This window comes from Heloderma suspectum, chromosome 7 (genome assembly GCF_057233095.1).
Source record: "Heloderma suspectum isolate Gila_16-S chromosome 7, 16-S_ref, whole genome shotgun sequence".
Taxonomy (NCBI): Eukaryota; Metazoa; Chordata; class Lepidosauria; order Squamata; family Helodermatidae; genus Heloderma; species Heloderma suspectum.
Window position 1 is genome coordinate 69,780,798 of NC_139464.1, and position 25,626 is coordinate 69,806,423.

The window sequence follows — 25,626 nt, forward strand, 5'->3', positions numbered from 1 at the left end:
TCCTGCCCACTGGAACACCCCTTACAGACCTCTCCAAAGTTGCTTTTGCGACCTTGGAAAGCAGCTGGTGCGGTTCTTTCAGCAGCCCCTGTGAGGGGCAGGGGAGAGGTGGGGGGAGGGATCAGATACCAAAGTGCTCCTTCCAAGGTCACAGCAGTTTCTACAGCCTTGGAGGGGAGAATACGAAGAATCTTATGGTCCCTGTGACACTCTCCCAGGTTCATAGGATTGCTCTGTAAATATGTTTATAAAATAACACTACTATGGCTTGGATCTAGAATCTGCCTCCTGTGGATGGAAGGCTTCTGATCCAGTGCAGCATTTCTGCTGATGGACAGGGGAAGAGGTGTTTTTTTTACTGATTCCTTCCTTCCCCTGCAGTCCGCTATACCCTCCCCCAATAAATCTGATCCAGGGAGCTGTGGAGCCATCCAGAACTACATGGGAGGTAGCACTGGGGGCTGCTGAAGGAGAGGGACTTGGCAAAAATAATCTCTCCTCTTTCCCACCAGCTAGGCCATTCTGAGAGTGAAAACCTGCCCAGAAAGTATTCATAATCTGGTGTATATATATCTTTTATAGTCTGGGGGGGGGGGTTGGAAATACTTTTTATTCTATTTTTTATCTTTATAAATGAAATAAACAATAGCAACAACCCAGTCATTATCTACAGTTTCCAACAATACAGCATTCTTAAGAGGACACAGCGATAACAAGAGGGGGGAAAAAGAGAGAGAGAAAGGAAAAAAAATCAGAAGAAAGAAAAGGAAGAAGAAAGCAGAAGGGGAAAAGAAAAAATATAAAAAACTTACTTCAAGGGATTAAATTTAAACTGCATTACACACAAACTTCAAGTATCATTCTGTTTAAAAATTATACCTATATCATTGCCAATATTACGCTTCCGTACAGCATAGGTAATCAACCTTAAATTTCAGCATCATATTATCAGTCTTATAGCAAGGAAGAAAGCATACAATTCATTTCCACTAACCATATATTGCCCTTCAGTTAATATATAATAATAGAGCTTAAAAATTTAGCCAGCCAAAAATATTACTAATCACAGTCTGATAATAATGAAAATAATAATAGTAAAAAAAGAAAAGAAATTAAAAAGGATAAAAATAATAACAAATCACTAATATATTTTATACTATCTATATTTTAGATAATATCATTTCTAGATATATATATGAATGTGTACATGTCTATACACACACAAATAGGAATTTTATATCAGTATATCATATCTAATATAAAAAAGAAGAAGTAAGAAGAAAACAGGGATGTATATAAACAGTCCTCCGCACTGGCGTACTGCCTGGCCCTTGTAGCCTAAACAAATCCAAAGAGCAAACTGGATTGAAGAATTCTCAGCTCATGACCCTGGAAGAGATACCTCCTGTGTTTTACTTTGCATGCCAGCTAACCAAGTCTCCGCCAATTCATGATTTAAATTTTTTTTCATCTGGCCTTCAAAAAGAATACAAAATATAGCAGGATATTTGATATGATATTGTAAATTCATTTGTCTTGCCTGATTTCTCGCCTTGGTAAATTGCCTTCTTTTGTCAGTGACTTCTTTAGTGTAGTCCAAGAATAGCATAACTTTATCTTGAGTTGGCCCCCCAAAAGTCCTTTCATTTCTCTTGCCAAACGAAGAATATGATTTTTTGCAGAGACTCTTGCAAATTGGACTATGACAGTTGCAGTCCCATTGGTGCCACGAACTGCACCTGGAACATGGTATGCATGCTCAATATCAAGTAAATAATCAGCTGGCAGAACAAGTAGCTCATCCAGAAATTTATCCAGGAATTTAGGCAGGCTTATCCCATCAGGCAAATCTTTGATACCAAGGATACGCAAGTTTGCTCTACACGAATATGACTCCAGTTGGGATATTCTAGCAGCCAGAATATTATGTGAGGCTTACATAGTAGGCTCTTGCACATAAATCTGTTCTTGGAGGGCATTAACCTTCCATTCCATCTTTTGCAGAGAGCTATTAATTAGATCCACAGCCCTTTGAAGGATAGTAATGGAATCTTGGATTGTATCCAGCCTCTTAGCCTGTTCTGCTAATTGAAAAGACAAAGTTTTTATCAAAGTCATTAACTCCCCTACATCTGTAGCATTTCTAGAAACCTTTGGCAAGGGGGGAGTTGGGGTGGTCAGCGGTGATCCCACAGCTTTCTTCCTTCCCTTTGATGCTGCCATCCCCCTCTTCCAAAGACAAAGCAAGTAGAAATAATTACAAACAAACAGTCACTTAAACAGATTTTGCAGGTCCTCAGATGTTATTTTCAATTCAAAATTACTAACTAAAGTTGGCGCTTGTCAGCCCTGAATTCTCCTCACTACGTAGGAGTTTCAAAACAGCTTTGAGTAGGTGACACTCCGGAAAGCTAACCGTAGAGTCCAGCCCTTCTGCCACTTCGCAAAAGGAGTTGTTCTTCCAAGATCTTATTCATATGGTACTCTAGCTTCCCCTTTTAATTCCAGGGGAGGATGAAAAGGTTTTTCAACCTTTTAAAAGCTGTTTGAGGGGGTGACCTGCAGAGCCTCCGCAGAACGCTTGTCAGAGCGACATGGCACTGACCGGAAGTCATATTTTATAGTCTTGTATAGTGACTTAAACAATGGCTGTGTTTGGTTGTGATGCTTCCTCCAGCCCTCCTCCTTCTGCATAGCTTAGAGGAGGAGTTCAAAAGATTTCACTTCCACTTTTAGTTAACTGCGGTTTGCTGTTTTGTCAGAACCAACAAACTATGGCTAACGTTAACGATGGTTAGCTTAAGGCAGTTTCCTCAACCATAGTTTAAAGTTGAGTTGTTTTAAACTATCTTCAGTTAATGTTATCCACAGTTTGTCGGTCCAGAGAAAACTACAAACACGCAGGAGGGGGGAAAGCATACAAATCTTGGAAGGGGCTAGGCTCATTCACAAAGCACTAAACCATAGTCAGCATTATGTCTGACTGCAGACAATAAGCCTGTAATCATGTGTTAGATTATGGAAGCATGAAGCTGCTTTAGCAGACCATATATAAAGTTCACAATATAAGGAAAACAAAGCTTAAGTAGACAAACTTCTATACCGTACTTCTAGCCATTTAGCCAAATAACAGGTAAAGGTAAAGGTGTCCCCAGCCAGTCGTGTCCAACTCTAGGGTGTGGTGCTCATCTCCATTTCTAAGCCGAAGAGCCAGCGCTGTCCGAAGACGCTTCCGTGGTCATGTGGCCGGCATGACTGAACACCAAGGTGCATGGAACGCTGTTACCTTTCCCGCTGAAGTGGCACCTATTTATCTACTTGCAATTTCTTGCTTTCGAACTGCTAGGTTGGCAGGAGCTGGGACTGAAGACGGGAGCTCACTCCGTCACGCGGCACTTGGGTCTCGAACTGCTGTCCTGCCGACCTTCCAGTCTGCAGTTCAGCGTCTTAACCACTAAGCCACCACGGCCCCCAAATAACAGACCTGTAGTTAATTTTTAAAAATAGCAAGGTTAATAGCATATACTCCAAAAAGGTCCGAATGAATAAAGATGGCTACACAACTGTCAGTTAGATTTGGGCAGCATGACCCTATGCATGTTAACTCAGAAGTCCCACTGTGTTCAGTGGTGCTTATTTCGAGGTATTTATTTTATTAATCAAATTTATATCCTGCCTTTTCACCAAAATGGTGCTCAATGCGGCTAATAACAAAATATAGATTAAAACAAGTTCTTGGATAAAACATAACATAAAAACCAATTAAGGGAGCAATCCTATGGCTGCTAGACAGCAGCTAGTCAGCCATAGGACAGCTGGTTTTCTGGGAACCGACCTCCCCCCACTTCTGCGCTGCCTCAGAGGTAGTGCGGAACAGCCCCATGCACCGTGCTCACAAGAGGAGCACAGAGCGGCCAAAAACGGGTGTTCCTGGAGGGCATTCCAGGACGGGGAGGGCGTAAATGCCTGTACGGTACATCCAATGTGTCGTACAGCAGCCTCCTCTCCTGCTCTGCCCTCCTGTGGCTAGGCAGCTGAAATCAGCTATCTAGCCCAAAATGCAGGGCAGGAGAAGTGTGGAGGGAACGATCCCTTCCGTGCTTCTCCTGCCCTGCACTGGATGGGCAGTCGCCTCCGCGTTCAGAGGCGGCTGTCTATCTAAATAGGATTGTACCCTAAAAACATTAAATCAGCAACCAACTTTACAAGTGACTCCGCATGAGGCACTTATCATGCACTCATAATTGTTCATTCATGGAAGGTCACAGGTCCTTTTCAATTTCTGATGCCTAATTTGTCATTTTAAAAGTCACCTTAAATGCGGTAATGAACCTAAATCATGGGATAAAACAGTGCCATCTGCTGGTGGAATCAATGAAACATATGGGAGGGAACTGGAGGGCAGAGTCAATTTTGCCGATTGATAAACCCGCAAAGACACCGGAAAACAAAGCTCTGGTAAGGCTGAGCAATATTCGCTAAATGTGGAGAAGCCCTACATGTTAAGCAATGCCCATACCATTTATTTCGCAACAGTTACTGTCAGCCATCAATTAACTGTGATCATATCTTAATAGCCACAGGAAAATATTTGGCTGTTCTGTTTCAACCTTATTTATGCCAGCTAACAGATATGAAACATAAAATCCAACTGTCATTCCAGGCATCAAAATAAGTAACAGGATTATAAAATGGGCTCTAATGTCATTATAAAAATTACATTCCAATAAAACATGTTCCTCTGTTTCAACTTGTCCTGACTGACAAGGACACTGTCTCAATTCAAGTGGAACTTTTTAAAAAACATCCCTCCATGACTTCTGATGGAAGACAATTAAAATGAGCTGCTGTGTAAACTTTCGTATGTTTAACTATAGAGAGAACCTGGAAGTAGTTGGCTGATAGTCTGACCTTGGCTCTATGCCCCACTTTAATGGTGAACAAACACGATTTGCCTCTGACTGTGCCTCCGTAAAATCGATATCCAGTAATCGGTTTTTAATTTGTTGCTTAGCCTTTATAAAATCATATCATTTTAGGTGGCTTAATGGCAATCCAATCTGTTTGGTGTTACTATTTAACTTCTTCAGCCAAAGACAAGTTAAGCATCTCTCAACATCAGTGCCAGCTAACTTGTAGGCATTGAGCACATATTTAAACAGACCCCAAAACCGAGTGTTTATAGTGTCTACAGAAGGAACTCTAACTTCCTTCTGAGAAGGAAACATTAAGAGAAGGAACTCTTAATGTTGCCTTCTTTACACATCAGGGCAGACTCAGAATATTCCTCAAGACTTCAGATTGACCTCGCTCCATCTCCTGGTTCGTACCCATGAGCCACAGTTGGATACCGTACAATAGTTTTGTTATTATCTTGGCTTTATCCACTTGAGCACTGTAGGATTTGTTAAAAAAATAATAATTAAAAACTGAGCCACAGTCGCTGATACAGTTGCTGCATTTTGTACTGCGAGATCTCTTTTTCTTGCCCAGTTAAGAGATACTTCGAAGGTGATGCCTAGATCATTATGGCAGCTCACGGGCTCAATACACTGCCCATCCACATACCAACTATACCTGGGGCATGGTCTGAAAGCACATGAGGCAGCCACCTTGCTGAAGCTAAGCAGGTCTTGATCTGATCAGAGGGGAGACCACTTGGAAACTGCATGTAGCCACCTTGAGTTCCACAGTGGAAGAAAGGTGGGATATAAATGTAATAAGTTTATACTTTTTATAACCCCTAGAGAACACCAAGACTTTAGTCTGTGCAAACCAATCTTTGTCTGAGATAACAATCCCACATCATCTGCATATAATAATATCATAAATTCTTTTCTAGCACATTTTGGGAGATCATAATCTGGGGAATATAAATTGGGAGCTAGAGCATTTATATATAAATTGAATAACTGTGGTGCTAACACACACCCCTGTTGTGTCCCTCTTATCACTGGGACTGAATTCAGTAAGTCCCCTTCTGGACTACAGTGCATTTTCAAGAAAGTATTGGTGTATAATTTTTAATAGAAAAAAGCATTCTCTTATCCATAGAGGCTGATTCTAGTTTTTCCTATAACCTCTGTCTTGATATAAAATCAAATGCTGATTTTTATTTATTTATTTATTTATTGCATTTATACCCCGCCTTTCTCCCTCTCGCAAGGAACTCAAGGCGGCTTACATTATCCTCCTCCTCACCGTTGTATCCTCACAACAACAACCCTGTGAGGTAGGTTGGGCTGAGAGTCTGTGACTGGCCCAAAGTCACCCAGTGAGCTTCCATGGCCAAGTGGGGACTAGAACCCGGATCTCCCGGCTCCCAGTCCGTCACTCTCGAACACAATATATAATTTCCCTTTCAGATGCTTTGAATATTTCTCTGCCAAATGGTACAGGACTATCTCATTATCCAGTGAACAGCCCCTTTTAAAGCCCACCTGCTCTGCACGCATTCCTTTCCTCAATCCAGTCCATTAATCTGAATTTCATATGCATAGCATATAACTCCCCTATTAAAGATAAAAGACTTATAGGGTAATAGTTTGCTGGTTCCATCTTACTACCTTTCTTATAAATTGAAATACATATTGCTTCAGGCCATCTTAATGGAATTAGGCCTGATTTATGTATATGGGAGAATAAGGATGCCAGGAGTGTCACCCACCACTCACTGTTCTTCAGCAGCTCCATGGGTATAAAGTTGAGCCCTGGGGCTTTTCCCAACTTCAGATCTTTTATAAGATTTATTACTTCCAGCTCTGTTTCAGGTTCACATGATGAGAGATCTTGGCTTCCTGTTCTAGTACTACCCACACTGTTTCTTTAGTTATAATATTAAAATTGGGTAGAAGTAATTTTCCCACATTGTTGCTGATATACAACTTGCTGATATACAACATCATAGAAGAAACGAAGGGCTGGATGTGCCAGATCTCGTCTGATCTCAGAAGCTAAGCAGGGTCAGCCCTGGGTAGTACTTGGATGGGAGACCACCTGGGAATCGGGCTTCCTGCACTGAGCAGAGGGTTGGACTCGATGGTCTTGTAGGCCCCTTCCAACCCTATGATTCTATGATTAATTCAACTTGTTCTACACAAAGCTCCTGACTCTATATACCAGAAACTCCTATTGTCTTTATGTGTGAAGTCTCTATCAATCGGGACCAAATTTCCTTCTCTATCAGTTTCTTCTTCCTTTTTTTTTTTGGAATGAGGGCTTTATACTCTTTTTTTTAGATGAAGAAATTGGCAGCATCCTTCTATTACATTTCCTACATTGATTATAATACCTTTTAAAGTCCTTCTTTTTAAGGGCACATTCCTCATCATACCAATAAATCTGTCCAACATCAGTATTCTTTATTTGCTGCCCTGCTTCCATCAACAAAAGATCCAACAATATTAGAACTAATCTATCATATGAAGCGAGTCATTCAAGGGACTAGTGTCTGCATTAGCTTTTAATGCCCTAAGCTGGGAGCATTTAACACCTCACACATTTTTATTCAGCTCCATGTTCCATTTTAGGCATCTCCTATTGAAGCATTCAGTTGACCTCAATGGAAGTGCCTGCACTGATGTTCAAGCTGGGGCAGGGGCATCTTCACAAGAATGGAATGAGAAGCACATTGGAGTATTATCCAGATTTTCATGGAATTGGCTTTGGTCTGTCAGGGACACATGAAGCAAGATAAGCTGAGTGTACTGTACCTTTAAAATCCAGTTTTCAGGGGTCACACAGTGCTTGAAAGGAACATACTTCCAGGTGGGTTGGAGGGGGTAGAACTGAACATCATCAAACTGCCAGGGGCTGCTCAACCAATGAGAGTGGCTTATTTCCTGTCCCATATCCAGCCTCCCCCCTGCTACTACATTATTATGATTGGAAAGCAACTAATTTCTCCCCATGTGTACAGATTTCTCTGAAGAAGCCAAAATCCCTGATTCACCAGTGCAGCATCTGAAGGTTCCCTATGAGAGCTTCCCCCCTCCAATTTCACCGCATTCCAGCAATCTGCTGTGGAATTGTAACTTCCACCCCTGCCTCTCCCCTTCTCTGGCCACTTTCTGCTTGCAAATGCAGGCTCCAGCGATCCCAATACCTCACCAGGATGGTACTGTGATAAAGCTCTTATGCCATCGGAGAATCGATTTTACATAGCATCAGAAAAGTGACTTTACATAACATCAAAGAAGCGACTTTACACAGCATCGGAGAAGCGATTTAACATAACATTGAAGAAGCGAAGTAATGCAAACTGACCCTAATTACTCCACCGGTGAAAAGGAAGTGCAGGATGATTCTGAAGGCTTGAAAGAGTGCTCTAGGGCTTTAATGCATGGGAAAGGCAGGCAAATTACCTAGGTTACCAAGGGCATGGCCAGGTGAAAGACACACCCTTAGGGATGCCCCCATCATACTAAATTTAAAGCAGAGGTTTGGGCACACAGCAGCTGAACTGCAGAGGAGACGAATTAAAGAAAAACAATGGACTAAAAGTACTCTGCAAAAATGCGGCTTCTCCACAGGTAAACTCTGGAGTGATTGCAGAGTGGCCGCAATGTCATGTGTCCCTAATTACTTTAAGCCACAGCAGCATCAGAGAAAACCTCCCATGTGGATGGGCCCCTGCACAATAAAAGGAGTCCAATTCAATAATTAAGGGCTGACTTTCACTAAAATAATTTGGCCCAGCCTAAAAGTTCTTAACATTATGCTTTATAACACCAGATACCATTATATAATCTATCACACTCCTGCCCATATGTGCATTATAGGTGAATTCTCCCAATTTATCCCACTTAATAGAGCCATTTAAGATCTGCAAATCTGCCTTTTGCTTAAATTGAATTAGCCTAATTCCTGAAGCATTAATAATTTCATCCTTAGAGTTCCATTCACTAGTGCCATACAGTTTCTCATCCATCCCTTTTCCCAGACACCAATACATGAAGGTACAGACTGAATAATCATCTTCACCTGTTCGAGCATTAACATTTACTGCTACTAAAATATAAGCAGAGGAATATAGACTTTCCAATTCCAAAGCATACTCTTCCAGTTCATCCCAATAATCCATATTTTCTTTCTTAATTGTCTTTGGTGGTATATATACATTTCTTACCAGCAATTCTAAATAACCCTTTTCAAGCAAAATTGCTATTACTATCAGCAACTTGGGTGGAAGTTTTAATTTTGGCAGTCAAGAGTGGATGCTATAAAACATATCAAACCAGCCTTTGATCTACTTTTCTTATTACCTAATATGGCCTCAACAGAGTGGCTCTGGAATCAATTTAATTCTACTTTCTCCTTAGACCATGTTTTCCAAAAGCAAAATATAATCCCTATATTCTCCATTAAAGGTTTTATTCTCCCAACCTGAAATATTCCAGGTCAATAATTTCAGAGACTGATTTTTCTGGGTTATGATTTGTCAATCTGTTTCTTCAATCCTATTTATTTTTCCTTCCCATCCACATAAATGACTCCATTTCTCTTTGGGTGTACCAATACCCTAACTTCTCCTTCCTCCTGCTAACTTTTGGATGTTGATTTATCCAGTTCTGCTGGTTCTTTGCATCCACTCCTTACTCAACATTGGATTTATAGTAGGTAAAGTAAAATTATACTCTCTCATCAAGGGGGATTTCCTTTCCAAATTATTTCACACACTAAAGTTCTCACTTTGTTATTGATTTCCCATCCCTACTCCCATTTTATTAACTTTTATTACTACTTTGTCTTCCATATCTTTTTTATTACATCCATAGTCTGGTATTCTTTGGGCCTAAGATCACATTCTGCCTGAGAAACTTCTATCTAGTTCTTAAATCTCTTCATTATTTCACTTTGAGATTGGGAAGGTAAAGCAGAGAATGTGTTCAAAAGGCTCTTCTCCTCAGGGATAAGATCATCATCTGTCCTCTAGCTGAGCCTCTTGTGGAACTTTATGCACTCTTCCTGCATAAGGAATGCATTCTCCCTATCTGGACCGTTATGAGGTATAGAAATTGGTTCCAAATCATTCAGAATTATAAGATCTCTCTCATTACTGTCTTCATTATTAGGGCATATATTGTTGCAGTGATCTAACCTTGAATTTCCCTTTACTATTGATACAGGAGAGGCCATATTCTCAAAAAAATCTAGAGACAATTAACCCTTTATTTAAAAAACTCAGCCTTCCTACAATACATTTTCTTGGCTGTTTGCCATTCCTGAAAGGATATCAGTCCATGAGCATACTTCAAACTTACTTCATACTTCAATTTAAAGTTGAAGAATAAATATTCAACACATACAATATCAGTAATAGAAAGTTCCCTTAAAACAACTGGCTCTAGCATGTTAAATAGAGCTTATGCTGAGTCTGAGATAACATGCCCTTCGTCTTTGGATAATTACAGTGGACAAATTTATGATGAACTAATACCAACTTCCAGTTTTTATCCTCTATCATTGCTATCTGATTAGATTCTGAATCAAGTCATGCTTCCTAATTATGGAACCATTATTTTTCTTGAGAACCTATAGCTGTGGATCCTGCAGGTCCATCATTTCATATTTCCCATCAAGAGGGAGAGGGAGTCTATTGATGGCTTCCCAACAACTTTCTGCATTTTTCCTCTTTTTTTTCTAGATGGCTTTTAAACTTTTATTTCCTTAGATCTATCATCTAATAATTGAAATAATTTCTTAAAATCCATTTTCTTATTTATATAAGACAGCTTTTGGTTTTCATTTCCCTTTAAAAAAAATTTTTAAATTTTTTTTTACTCTTTCTTACCCTTTCCCCCACCCTGCATACACACACACACACACTTTTATTTGCTTTCTTCACACAAAGGATATGATATACACTGGCCTTTCTGATAGTACAAATATGAGTATTAGTATTACTCCGAGTAGATGTTACCTTATTGTCTAATTGTTCAGAACAAGTCTTGCCCTTTCTCCATAATTCTGCCATTGTTGTTAGTACATTCAAAAATAAATATTTTTATTGAATCTAGATCCTTCATAATATTAGTCTGTTTTTCAATTTTGATTAGTTGTTCAGCCTCACTCCTCACATATTCCACTCTCTGAACGATGGGAATCCCATTATTGGCTGCTGGAGAAGGGCATAGTGCTAACTCATTTACCTGTTGTTCTATTAATTCATCTAAAGAATTTTGTCTCTCCCTTTCTCCTAACATATACTCTCAGCAAGAGCCAGCTCTGATGCCAAATGCATAGCCCTATCCCCTACATTATCCCCATATATAGCAATCTAATGGACTTTGGCTGCTTCTCCACACAAGAGATTTATTGGAAGTTTGTGGGTCCATTGCATGACATTGTCACCTTCCAGGACATCTCCTGCACCTTTTCCCCATTATCCCGCTTTCAAAAAGATTGGAGATAAGCTGTAATAAAATTAATGGCACCATATTGGCAGTGTGTAAAGCCAGCATAGCGCTATAATATGCTATGAACTTGCCAAGGAAGGACTTTCCTCGCTTCAAACCATGTGTCCCCTGTGTAAATGCTTGAGCACATTTCTCGATCTCAGGCATGGGGAGTGCATAGTAGATCTGGTGGCTCCCCACCCCTACCCCAGAACAAGCCCGATCCATGCTGAGTCAATCTGTCCAGAACTAGCAAGAGTGAACAAGCAAGCAGCTTTGCTTTCTCGTAGCAACAACACATGTTGTTGCCCACCTGCCTGGCTGGCTGTTTTTGCCCCCCTCCCTGATCGGAAAGCGTTGTGCAATGGCTAGGGTGGAGCTTCCAGCTTGCTCACCTGCATTTGGGGCATGGGGTGGGGGGAATGGGGATCGTGGATTTCCTGGAGGCTATGAGGAAAAAGTCTGGCACAAATTGAGCAACAAAAACAAGACTCCCCTTCCCCGCCCCCCTGCTGCTTTGCACACATGCCAGGGTGGGAGGGAGGCGCTCCCTCTGTCCCTTGATTCAAAGCATGTTCACCATCTAAAGGAGCCCGTCGTAAATCCAGAAAGACTCTGGAAGAAGAAAGCCCTGGTATGGATGTGGGGGTTTTGCTTAATGTAGAGAAGCTCTGGGGCCTTTTCAGTACATTTTCCTCTGTGTGGGGGGGAAGAAATGTGAGATTTTTGTCTGCCATTCCTGTTTCAGTCTTTGCTTCTGCCTCTCAGAAGACACTTATATATATGACAGATGAAAATAGTCCCAAATTATTATATCCTTGCCTAGAAAGAACCATTTTCCTTTGCTGATCGAGGGGTTGACCAATTAAACAGTAACAGCAACAATTAATGGTTCCATAACTAGGAGTCCAAAACTTTAACTGGATCACACTTTTCAAAAGACATCTCTCAGGTTTTCTTATTGCAATCTTCCCTCCTCTTTGGTGGCCTGTTGCTGCCAACTAAAAGTCTCCAGCAAGGTTCAGGACTAAAATTCTTGGATGGCAGGGCAAATTCCACTTCTGTTGCCTACTCTTCCAGCTGTGATTCTCAGGCCAAGAGCCCTTGTGCTCATGCCAGAGGCTTGTGCCTCAGCACAAACAGCTTCAGTTAAATACTTGGGGGGGGGGGGGCAAACACAAGCTCAGTTTGCAGGCAGCAATTCTCCAGGTGTCTCCACTCCAAGCTTCCCTCACCGACCCTCTGTGTGATATATTCTTTAATCATCCACTCAATTGATCTCTGAAACCTTTGCTGAATTACTATTTCATCCTACACGTTTCCAGAGGTTTCTCCTCTGTATAACTTCTGAAATCCTGTAAGGCTCCAACACTGATCTGGGTGGAGGGTGTTAGATCACAGAAATAACATAATCACTCCAGGACATATTGGGTTGTATCCAATATTAGTCCTACTTAGAACAGACCCATTGGAATGAATCGGACTTGTTAGACTAACATTAGATATAACCCACCTGAAGCACCACCTCCTTAGTTTTCATTCTGCAGAGTAATTCTTTCTTATGTGTCTGACCGCTACTGTGACCTTGTTTCTTATTGATTACAACAGAGTATTTAAAGGCCCCACTGGAAGCAAGAAGTGTATGGAAGAAGTGGCCAAATATAGATGGCCACTTGATGAGTTTGCTACATAGGATGGCAGTGGTGGCTCTCTTGGATGTGACATGCCCTGTTCCAGGGCTATACCCATTCCTCAGTTACAGGGAAGTCCATTGTGTTTATTGTTTTCTTGTTCCTGACTTTTGGCTCCAGGTTTATCTTTGGCTGAATTCCTGGCATCGTTACCTACCTATGACATATACTTTGGCATCAGTTTAGATTCTGACCTGGATCTGAAAGTGTTTGATTCTTGACATTCGTTCCAATTCCTGTGCAGAAATCCCTAAGCCAGTTCTTTATCTCAGCACTGTAAGCCTAAAGTAATTAATTAACTAATTTTAAGTCATTTATTAATTACCAGTTCTACTGCTCTTTCCTAAAATTAGGATTCCAAGCTAGAAGCAAAAGCAGCCTCATCATCTAAAATTACTCAGTTTATTTCAGCAGATGGATTTGGCCCATTTGGGGCTGAGTCCAGTATTTTTCATGCAAGCAAGGGAAAGTTTTCATAGTTAAATTCATGCTATGGCATGAATGGCTGAAATTAACTAGCACAGTCCATCCATCATGTAGGTTCATTTCTCCAGTGTATCCAGGTTGTGCTTACACAGCACAAGCTGAATAAAAGTGTATAGCCTTATTTGGGGGGCGGGGGGGTGTTTTTGGCTAAGTGGGAAGCAAGAGCCCTTTTAGTTATAGAATTTTGTCTGAACCTTTTTCATTAAGCCAGGGTTACTTTTCAAGGTTTGACATTTGGCTTGTCTGTATTAAGGGAAAATGTATGTCTAGCTCTTTAGCTAAATCAAAGTTAAATCTAATGGCTTGATCTTCTAAAATTCTGGCTCATAGGAATTCTCTTGACTCTGCTGGGCCAGAGCTCCAAACCAAATTTGTATAGTTCAGCTGAGCCACATAAGGTGACCAGGACAGGGGGGCAAAAACAGCCCCAGCCTTATGCAGCAACCTGCATAAGTCTATTGACTCAGGAGTGTGGTTGGGAACTGCTGCACTACTATATTAAGGGGAATAAATAGCAAGTTGGGCAGGACAGAATCTCTATGTCCCACTTGCCATGAACATGGTGCTGCTCTGGCTACTGCAGTGCAGGCAATTCTACCCAGTCTGTTAATCCAGAATTAAACATAAGAGAGCTGAATTATTCATATTTTAAAAAAGAAAGCAATATATGTAAAGCATGTTCAACAAAACTGAGGCTAGGTACACTAGGAACATTATGACCATGGGTGCAATCCTATTCCCAGGTAAGTGTGTATAAATCTAATTGAATTCAGTGGGCCTTGCTTCTGAGTAAACATGTACAGGACTGCACTGTAAGAGTGTTTAGGATTGTCATGTCACTATCTGAGCAGACAGTGTTACAATATACTGTTACAATTATGTGTTCTTATTTATAACATGGAAATATGATAATAAAGGAAATAATAGAAAAGTTACATTTCTATATTCTGGCTCATCATTACGATTAGGTTAGGTAAAGCAAGTCATTGGCAGATTTGCCAGTTACTCTCAGACATTTATTTTATTTAAAATATTTCTATGCTGCATCTCAAGAAAAAAAGTCTTCCCAAAGCAGCTCACTGTGTTTTTAAAATACAACAAATCCCTAAAAATGTAAATTAACACAGCAGCATAAAACATATTCCAGTTCAGACCGGTAATCAAACAGAGCCAATTAAAACCATTTTGCAGTTTAAAATGGATGGTAAGAGCAGTTTAAATGCCAACCCATCACTTCAGTGAAAAGCGGATGAGCATGTTAAAAGAAGTTCTTAATGCGCGCTTGAAAGCAAATAGGGAACGAGCCAGCCATACCTCCTTGGGAGGAAGACCCACAAAGTCAGGGCTACTCAAGTAGTCCACCAAATGTCACCATAAATCTCTGTTGCTCCTTCTAGTCAAGCGGTCTGCTTTGACTGCCTGCCCCTGTGGATGTTTCATTCAAGCAACATGCCAGGCTTCAGCTTCAAGACACAGATTTTCTCTGCAATTGTATGCTTAGAATCCAGCTTTGCAAGCGGCATTTGTTAAGACAGCAATAGTTTAGAGGTGATACAACTGTTCAGTCAGCCCCTATGCATGAGGGTGTTGTTGAAAGGCCACCTACTCATCCAGTCCTCCTCTCCTGCCAGCTCCTCAGACCTCACACATACTGCAGTTTTCTTTTCTTTTCAGCCAGATTTTATTTAATCAATTTTATCTTTTTTTTCAGCCAGATTTTATTTAATCAATTTGTTATTGATTAGGTTGCTGGTATTGTTTATTTTCCCCTTCATGGATCACTGCCTTGTTGTGGCGAAGGGGCTTGCGTAACTCAGTGAAGCTATAAGCTATGCCGTGCAGGGCCACCCAAGACAGACAGGTCATGGCAGAGAGTTCTGACAAAATGTGGTCCACTGGAGAAGGAAATGGCAACCCACTCCAGTATTCTTGCCAAGAAAACCTCATGGAACGTATCACAAGGCTAAAAGATATGGCGCCGGAAGATGAGCCCCTCAGGTCGGAAGGTGTCCAATATACTACTGGGGAAGAGCAGAGGGTATTTCCAAGTAGCGCCAGAAAGAGTGAAGCGGCTGGGCCAAAGCCGAAAGGACACTCAGCTGTGGATGTGTCTGGTGGTGAAAAGAAAATCTGATGCTGTAAAGAACAATATTGTTTAGGAACCTGGAATGTAAGGTCAATGAATCAAGGTAAGCCGGAGGTGGTCGAACATGAGATGGCAAGATTGAACATTGACATCTTGGGAATCAGCGAACTAAAATGGACAAGCATGGGCGAATTTAATTCAGGTGACCATTATATCTACTACTGTGGGCAAGAATCCCTTAGAAGAAATGGAGTAGCACTCATAGTCAATAAAAGGGTGGGAAAAGCAGTACTGGGGTACAATCTCAAAAATGATAGAATGATCTCAGTACAAATCCAAGGCAAACCATTCAACATCACAGTAATTCAAGTCTATGCCCCAACCACTGAGGCTGAAGAAGCTGAGGTTGATTGGTTCTATGAAGACCTGCAACACCTTCTAGAACTTACACCAAAAAAAATGTCCTTTTCATCATAGGGGATTGGAATGCTAAGGTAGGAAGTCAAGAAATCTCCAGGATAACAGGCAAGTATGGCTTTGGTGTACAAAATGACAAAGGCTAATAGAGTTTTGCCAAGAGAACACGCTGATCATAGCAAACACTCTTTTCCAACAGCACAAGAGGTGACTCTACACATGGACATCACCAGATGGTCAATATCGAAATCAGATTGATTATGTCCTTTGCAGCCAAAGATGGAGAAGCTCTATACAATCAGTCAAAACAAGACCTGGAGCTGACTGTGGCTCAGATCATGAGCTTCTTGTTGAAAAATTTCTGCTTAAATTGAAAGAAAGTAGGGAAAACCACTAAACCATACAGGTATGACCTAAATCATATCCCTTATGAATATACAGTGCAGGTGAGAAATAGATTTCAGGGATTAGACCTGATAGACAGAGTGCCTGAGGAACTATGGATGGAGGTCCGTAACATTGTTCAGGAGGCAGCAACAAAATCCATCCCAAAGAAAAAGAAATGCAAGAAAGCAAAGTGGCTGTCTGATGAGGCTTTACAAGTAGCTGAGGAAAGAAGGGAAGCGAAAAGCAAGGGAGAAAAGGGAAGCTATATCCAACTGAATGCAGAGTTCCAGAGAATAGCAAGGAGAGACAAGAAGGCCTTCTTAAATGAACAATGCAAAGAAATCGAGGAAAACAACAGAATGGGAAAGACTAGAGATCTCTTCAAGAAAATCGGAGATACCAAGGGAACATTTTGTGCAAAGACGGGCATGATAAAGGACAAAGAAGGCAAGGACCTAACAGAAGCAGATGAGATTAAGAAGAGGTGGAAAGAATACACAGAAGAACTATACAGGAAAGATCTGAATGTCCCTGATAGCCATGATAGTGCGGTCACGGAACTTGAGCCGGACATCCTAGAGAGCGAAGTCAAGTGGGCCTTAGGAAGCATTGCTAACAACAAAGCTGGCGGAGATGACAGTATTCCAGCTGAGCTATTTAAAATCCTAAAAGATGATGCTGTTAAAGTGCTGCACTCAATATGCCAACAAATTTGGAACACTCAACAGTGGCCACAAGACTGGAAAAGGTCAGTTTACATTCCAATTCCAAAGAAGGGCAATGCCAAAGAGTGTTCAAACTACCGTACAATTGCGCTCATTTCACATGCCAGCAAGATGATGCTCAAAATCCTACAAGCTAGGCTTCAGCAGCATGTGAACCGAGAACTACCGGAAGTACAAGCTGGGTTTCAAAGAGGCAGAGGAACTAGAGATCAAATTGCCAACATTCGCTGGATCATGGAGAAAGCAAGAGAATTCCAGAAAAACGTCTATTTCTGCTTCATTGACTACGCTAAAGCCTTTGATTGTGTGGATCACAACAAACTGTGGCAAATTCTTAAAGAGATGGGAGTACCAGACCACCTTACCTGTCTCCTGAGAAACCTGTACGAGGGTCAAGAAGCAACAGTCAGAACCAGACATGGAATAACTGAGTGGTTCAAAATAGGGAAAGGAGTACGACAAGGCTGCATATTGTTGCCCTGCTTATTTAATTTATATGCAGAGTATATCACAAGAAACGCTGGATTGGATGAATCACAGGTCGGAATTAAGATTGCCAGGAGAATTATCAACAACCTCAGATATACAGACGATACCACCCTAATGGCAGAAAGCAAAGAGGCTCTAAAGAGCCTCTTGTTGAGGGTGAAGGTGGAGAGTGCAAAAGCTGGTTTGAAACTCAACATTAAAAAAACTAAGATCATGGCATCTGGCCCCATCACTTCCTGGCATATAGAAGGGGAAGAAATGGAAGCCGTGACAAATTTCATTTTCTTGGGCTCCAAGATCACCACAGGCAGTGACTGTAGCCATGAAATTAAAAGACGCTTGCTTCTTGGGAGGAAAGCTATGGCAAACCTAGACAGCATAGTAAGAAGCAGAGACATCACGTTGCCGACAAAAGTTCATATAATTAAAGCTACGGTTTTCCCATTAGTAATGTATGGCTGTGAGAGCTGAACTATAAGGAAGGCTGAGCGCCGAAGAACTGATGCGTTCGAACTGTGGTGCTGGGGAAGACTCTTACGAGTCCCCTGGACTGCAAGGGGGTCAGATCAGTCAGTCCTAAAGGAAATCAACCCTGAGTGCTCATTGGAAGGACAGATACTGAAGCTGAAGCTCAAATATTTTGGCCACCTAATACGAAGAGAAAACTCCCTGGAAAAGACCCTGATGCTGGGAAAGATTGAAGGCAAAAAGAGAAGGGGACGGCAGAGGATGAGATGGCTAGATAGCATCACCAATGCAATGAATATGAACTTGAGCACACTCCGGGAGAGAGCAGAGGACAGGAAGGCCTGGTGTGCTCTGGTCCATGGGGTCACGAAGAGTCAGACACAACTTAACGACTGAACAACAAACATGTTTATTTAATTTATAAAGATTAAAAAATATATTTTTTTAAAAATAGAATGCGTTCTCTAGAACAATGTGGGAGGTAAGGGGCTTTAAGCCTTCCCACTGCAGTCCAGATTGGACACTCCACACCTGCAATACATATTGCCAAATAGTGATTGATAAGAGGGAAAAGTTTGCCATTTCAGATTCATAGGTAAAGTAGGATCAGGAAATGAATCTGATTAGCCTACTCTGACCCAGTCTGCATGTTTGTGAGTATGCGGGAGCAATCAAGCTGGTTCTGGCCTACTTCTGTTTTCCTAAACAACCCAGGAATGCTGGAAACCATGGGTTGTTAGGGGTTTGGTTTGTTGTTGGGTTAACTGTGGTTTGTTTAAACCCTAAACAACCAAAAGTTTCTGGGTTTGGACGTAACAATAACACCCCAGAAATGGGGCATCCCTAGGCCATTAAGGAAACTGGAAGCAACAATCACATGGGAGGCAGCGTGCTCACTCACTGCTGCACTGCCTCAACTAATTATGGGTTAAACAACCCATTGTTAGCTGTTACATGCAAACCAGAACAAGTGTTTCAAATGGTCTTTGAAAATGGTAGTAATTAAGGAAATAGTATTTATATAGCACCAACAACTTAAGTGCTGTAAAAAAAACACCCTCATCTGGTATATAATCTATAAAACAGATAATAAGAATGCAGTGATGGCCACCAATTTGGATATCTTTAAAAAGGAGTTAGACAAATTCCTGGAGGAGAAGGCTGTCAATGGCTACTAGTCCTGATGGCTCTATGCTACCTCCGGTATCAGAGGCAGTAGGCCTATGTACGCCAGTTGCTGGGAAACATGGGCAGGAGGGTGCTTTGCACTCATGTCTTGCTTGTGGGTGCCTGGTTGACAGCTGGTTGGCCACTGCGTGAACAGAATGTTGGACTAGATGAACCCTTGGTCTGATCCAGCATAGCTTGTCTTATGTTCTTATGGAAAGAACAATGGGGACAAAAAATTTATGTCTGTGTTTTGGTGGGGTGGAATTGATCAATTCCATCAATAAAGAAGCTTCTGCAAAAAGATGGTGTTTAAAACTTTGCTTAAATAAAGGGAGAAAAAGAGTGGCACATGATATGAAGCTGCCTTGCACAACTCACCATCTCTTAGCCTAATTTACTAAACTTCTAAACAGGGTTGTTCAAAGGTTAAAACAGGATAATCCCATCCTTATCTTCACCCTTGGATGGATGGGATACCAATGCAATAAATGTGACTGCTTGCCACAATTTACAATTTCTATAGAGGGCAAACCAACCATCAGCTTTTAATTATTATCAACAATAGTAAAACAGACAAGATCAGACGAATGAATCAAATATAGGAGAAAATTGAGAGACTATAGCAAACATGACAATCTCAACCTCTTCATTGTGAAAGGATACAAATTGATGTCTCGTTTGTGGTAGTAATGGCTAAGGTTGTCTGTCACATGATGAAAAAGATAAGCTTTTTAAATAGCACTTTAAGGGTGCAATCCTATGGGGATAGGCGGCCGCCTCCGAACTCGGAGGCTACCACCTATCCAATGCAGGGCAGGAGAAGCACGGAGGGGATCGTCCCCTCCACACTTCTCCTGCCCTGCATTTATGGCTAGACAGCCAATTTCGGCTGCCTAGCCACAGGAAGGCAGAACGGGGGAGGAGGCTGCCGGACAACACATAGGATGTGTTGTACCAGCATTTCTGCTTTCCCTGCCCTGGAACACCCCCCAGAATGCCCCATTTTGGCTGCTCCACACTGCTCTTCTGAGCGTGGAACTCGGGGACTTTCCGCACTGCCTGTGAGGCAGCATGGAAGTGGGGGAAGGTCTGTTCCCAGAAAACCACATATCCTATGGCCATCTAGCCACTGCCTAGCAGCCATAGGATTGCTCCCTCCATATGTTACTTCTATCGCTCATCATAAATATGTTTGCTTGGAAGTAAGTCCCACTGATTTCAGTAGCACTTACTTCCATGTATATCATTAGAATCAGGATGCTAGGGTTAAAAAAGTATTCTCAGTACAATGTAGCCTCTTAATGTCTTGGATCCAACCAAAATAACACCATATTAAAGTATGTAGAGATAATGTAAAGTGAGTAAAGATTACAAGACATATGTAGTGACAGCACCCCTAAAAAAACAAGTGCAATGTAACGCATTCTCATTGTTTGTACTCTCAGCCTTTTGAATACAGTGTTCAATGTGCCAAGCTGTAGTTAGAACGTAACTACTGTAAAAATCATTTTATTAAGAACCCAAAATGATTTTTCTGTTAGCAGCAGTACCTAATGATATTTGCAGGGAGAGAAGTAAAAGAATGCTGAAATAATTCCCTTTGCTGATCCTTTCAGGTCACATATTTCACTGTAAATGTATGAAGCTGACAGGGTCGCAATTAATATTCCAGAACCTGGGGTAGGAAGGTGCATAGGTTTTGCCCCATTCATAATGCATATGCATACAATATAACGGGGCTGTCAAGAACTGGAAGCCAATTTGTAAATGTATGTGTACAAGAAAACAAGTGCCGAACATGCTATTAAATAGCATGAAAACGTAGCCAGGAATTGTATTCCCCTTCTTTATAATTATATTGAGGCAAACCTCTTAAAGGAAGTCTGCTGTGAAAGCCTGATAGCAATGTAATTCTATACAATATAAAAATTAAACTAATATTGATTGAACATCCCTAATTAACTCTGCTTCAGTAGCTCCACAAGTGTTAATGGTGCTAGGCATCTTAGAAACACAACAGCTTGATTCTGTTCTGACTCATTCAGTTGCTGGGCTGCACTGTCTGATGCATGTGTGGATACATGCGTGTATGTGTGTTCCTCATTTCTCAGTGATGGCTTCCTGGCTGCTTTTTAAATGCTCATAATTGGAAACGCTTATTTCCTCTTGAGCTAGACCCACAGCAAAAAATAATAAGTACTAATAACATCATTAATAGCTAGTAAGGTAGACCATACTTGTGTTTGTCTATTTTTATGATTTGCATTTTGCAGTATAGAAAATAACTCTACAATTTCTGTAATGAGAAGCAAACAAAAACAACTCTGTTAACAGCAGTGAAAGTGAGAAACCCAGAAATGGCATTTAAGCTAGTGAGCATCTCAAATTAGAATGAAGGTAAAAGAAGAAAACTGCAGATAATGCTGTTGGTTATTTGCCATTTGTTTCCTGTCCTTGCTCCAGCCATTGTCTCCAGCATTCTTGACCTGCTCTCCACCCTTTAAACTTTGTTCATACTTTGCTTTGCCACTGCGACCACAGCAGCAAATCTGGCAACCGAGGGGCAGCGAGGGCTCTATTCAAGGCCCCTAGTGTGCATGTTGTCCACCTCTGCCTTAAAGAATGCAATAGATGAATAAGCAATTTCTTTTAGGGTGCAATCCAATGCTTGTTTAGACAGAAAAAAAGAACTAAGCTGGTTGAAGGATGCTGGGAGTGGTAAGACTTTTTCTGTCTAAACATGCATGGGATTGCACTTTTAGCCTCTCATTTTAGCTTGGCAGAAGGTCCCTTGGTGAACTCTGTTCCAAGAACCCGACCCCCCCCCCCCGACTTAACTCATGCTGGCAATGGGAGGGCTGCCTGCTTGGCTCCGGTATCACAGCCTTCCCTTTGCCCTAGGAGGGAGAGATCCAGAAGTACTGATGGAAGCCACTCAAAGGCATGGTTATAGATACACTTACTGTTCATCTGTACTTACTTACTATGTACACTTGCTGTGAGTTCTATTTGATTTTGTAGCTCACTGTATCCCGAAAGACCTCAATAGATAAGAATATATTAAATGTATATAAAAGATCCAGTTAGAATGAATACAAATCACCTGTTCTACTCCCATTACATTGGCTTAACCCTGTCTCCCCAAGGCTAAAAGGTCCTGCAATCATTCTGGAAGATGATCTGACTTTGGTGATTCCCATCCTATGCTTTTATGACAAGAAGCTTACAAAATGTTTATAAATGTTTTGTATTATTAAAAATGATAAAATCAGATACAATGAATGGGTAAAAGCCTTCAATGGATTCAGAGGTTTATAACAACTATTGCCCAGTCACTAATATCCACTTTTCAGGCAAGATGCTTGAGAGGGTGGTGGTGAACCAGCTGAAGATACTGATTATCTGGACCCATTCCAGTCTGGATTCTGACCTAAATATGGGACCAAATTGGCTTTGGTTGTCCTGATGGATGACCTTTACTGGGAGAGGAATAGAAGGAATGTGACCCTGTTGCTCTTACTTGATCTCTCATAGGATTTTGATGCCATTGACTATGTTATCCTCCTGGACCAGCTCTGTGGATTGGGAACTGGGGGCACTATTTTACAGTGGCTCCACTCCAATCTGCAGGGTAGGGTCCATTGGGTGGCTGTACCTCACCCTCCTGGCAATTTTGCTGTGGGGTGCTGCGAGGTACCATTTCACCTCCAATGCTATTTAACACATATATGAAACCAATGAGTGCAGTCATTAGGAAACTTGGGGTGAGGTGCCACCAGTATGCTGATGATACCCAGCTGTACTTGACCATTACATCTGAATCAAGAGAACTGTCTATGACCTAGAACACTGCTTAGATGCAGTGGTGGACTGGATTAGGGCCAGTAAGCAGATGCTGAATCCTGATAAGATGGAGGCACCATGGGTAAGTGATTCCCGGGTCTGGGAATTAGGGAGTTTACCGGTTCTGGATGGCAATGCACTCCCTCTGAAAGAACCGGTACACAGTTTGGGGGTGCTCCAAGATTCATCATTGTCATTAGAAGCCCAAGTGACTTCTTAGGCATGGGGTGCCTTTACCAGCTTTGGCTGGTACATCAATGGCACCCATTCCTAGACACGTATAGCTTAACCACTATGATCCATGCAATGGTAACCTGAAGACTGGACTACTGTAGTGCTCTCTATGTGGTACTGCTCTTGAGGCTGGTTTGGAAGATGCAGCTAGTGCAGATGCAGAATACTGCAGGGAAGTTGCTGAATGGAATGCCTTACCATGCACAAATAATACTTATACCGATGGAGCTGTACTGGCTGCCAGTTTGCTACCAAGCCAATAAGGTTTTATCATTGACATATAAAGCCCTAAATTATTGTTAACATATAAAGCCCTAAATAATGTCGGATTAGGTTACCTGAAAGATTGTCCCTATATAGACCTGTTAGACCACTATGACCTTCAGGGGAGGTCTTGTTGTCCGTGCCACATCCTACCCATCTGGGCAACGCGGCAATGGGCCTTCTCTGTGGTGGTGCCCTCCCTCTGGAATGACCTTCCCTGTGCAACTGTCAGGCACCAACAATCATACGCTTTTGACAATTATTACAAACTTGGTCATTCACCCTGGCTTTCCCTAACCAATAACTTGTCTAAATGTTGTTGTGCTTTCATAATGATGTATTGTTTATCATTTGTTCTAAACTGCTTTGGGATTTTAAAAATGGGAACTGGTATATAAATACTCTAAAATAAATAAATACAATAATAAATATTCATATGGCAGTATTCGTGATTAACATTCTACAAGTAGTTGTTGTTCAGTCGTTCAGTCATGTCCGACTCTTCGTGACCCCATGGACCATAGCACGCCAGGCCTTCCTGTCCTGCGCTCTCTCCCGGAGTGTGCTCAAGTTCATATTCATTGCATCGGTGATGCTATCTAGCCATCTCATCCTCTGTCGTCCCCTTCTCCTTTTGCCTTCAGTCTTTCCCAGCATCAGGGTCTTTTCCAGAGAGTTTTCTCTTCACATTAGGTGGCCAAAATATTTGAGCTTCAGCTTCAGTATCTGTCCTTCCAATGAGCACTCAGGGTTGATTTCCTTTAGGATTGACTGATTTGACCTCCTTGCAGTCCAGGGGACTCGTAAGAGTCTTCTCCAGCACCACAGTTCGAAAGCATCAATTCTTCGGTGCTCAGCCTTCCTTATAGTCCAGCTCTCACAGCCATACCTTACTACTGGGAAAACCATAGCTTTGATTATATGAACCTTTGTCGGCAAGGTGATGTCTCTGCTTCTTACTATGCTGTCTAGGTTTGCCATAGCTTTCCTCCCAAGGAGCAAGCATCTTTTAATGTCATGGCTACAGTCACTATCTGCTGAAGGACAGAAATTCACTCCAACAAAGGTCCTCACTGCTTAAAGCCCGGGCAGGGAGCAAATTCTGCTCAGTGGACACAAGCATGAAGATACTTATCCTCTAAGTTCATTCACTCACCTCCTTTAGGCCTCCAGTTAAAATGAAGCAGCAAGCCAATCGCTTTACTCCACCCTAAGTCACAGCACCTGTGTGCTACTTTCTGTTGCCAGGGTTACTTAATTTCAGTATTCAGTTTGGATTTATAAGTCAGTATTAAATATTCTTCACTAAAACCAAGCGTACATTATAACATTTTCAGTGGCTTAGCCATACTAATCTACAACATTTACAGCCTAATCATAGAATCATAGAACAGTAGGGTTGGAAGGGGCCTACAAGACCATCGAGTCCAACCCCCTGCTCAATGCAGGAATCCAAGTCAGAGCATCCCTGACAGATGGCTGTCCAGCCTCATCTTGAATGCCTCCAGTATGGGAGAGCCCACCACCTCCCTAGGGAATTGGTTCCATTGTTGTATTGCTCTAACAGTCAGGAAGTTTTTCCTGATGTTCAGCCGGAATCTGGCTTCCTGTAACTTGAGCCCATTATTCAAAGTCCTGCATTCTGGGGATAATCCTATGCATGTTTACTCTGAAGTAAGTCCCATTGTATTAAATGAGGCTTACTCCTAGGTAAATGTGCATAGGATTAAGCCTTAAAGAAACTTCCTCTAAAAATGCTATTTGAAATCATGAATCTAGTTTCTTACCATTAAAATAATGAGCGATAAGGAACCAGATGTTGATGTTCTAGTGGAATGTGCTCCTGGTAACAGACCATCATCAGGCGCTGGACCACCAACATTTGCACCAACTGATCTCATATAAAACACATTTCATTGGGCTATTCCAGATGTTACAGATTCCAGAATTTACAGATGCATGAATGATAT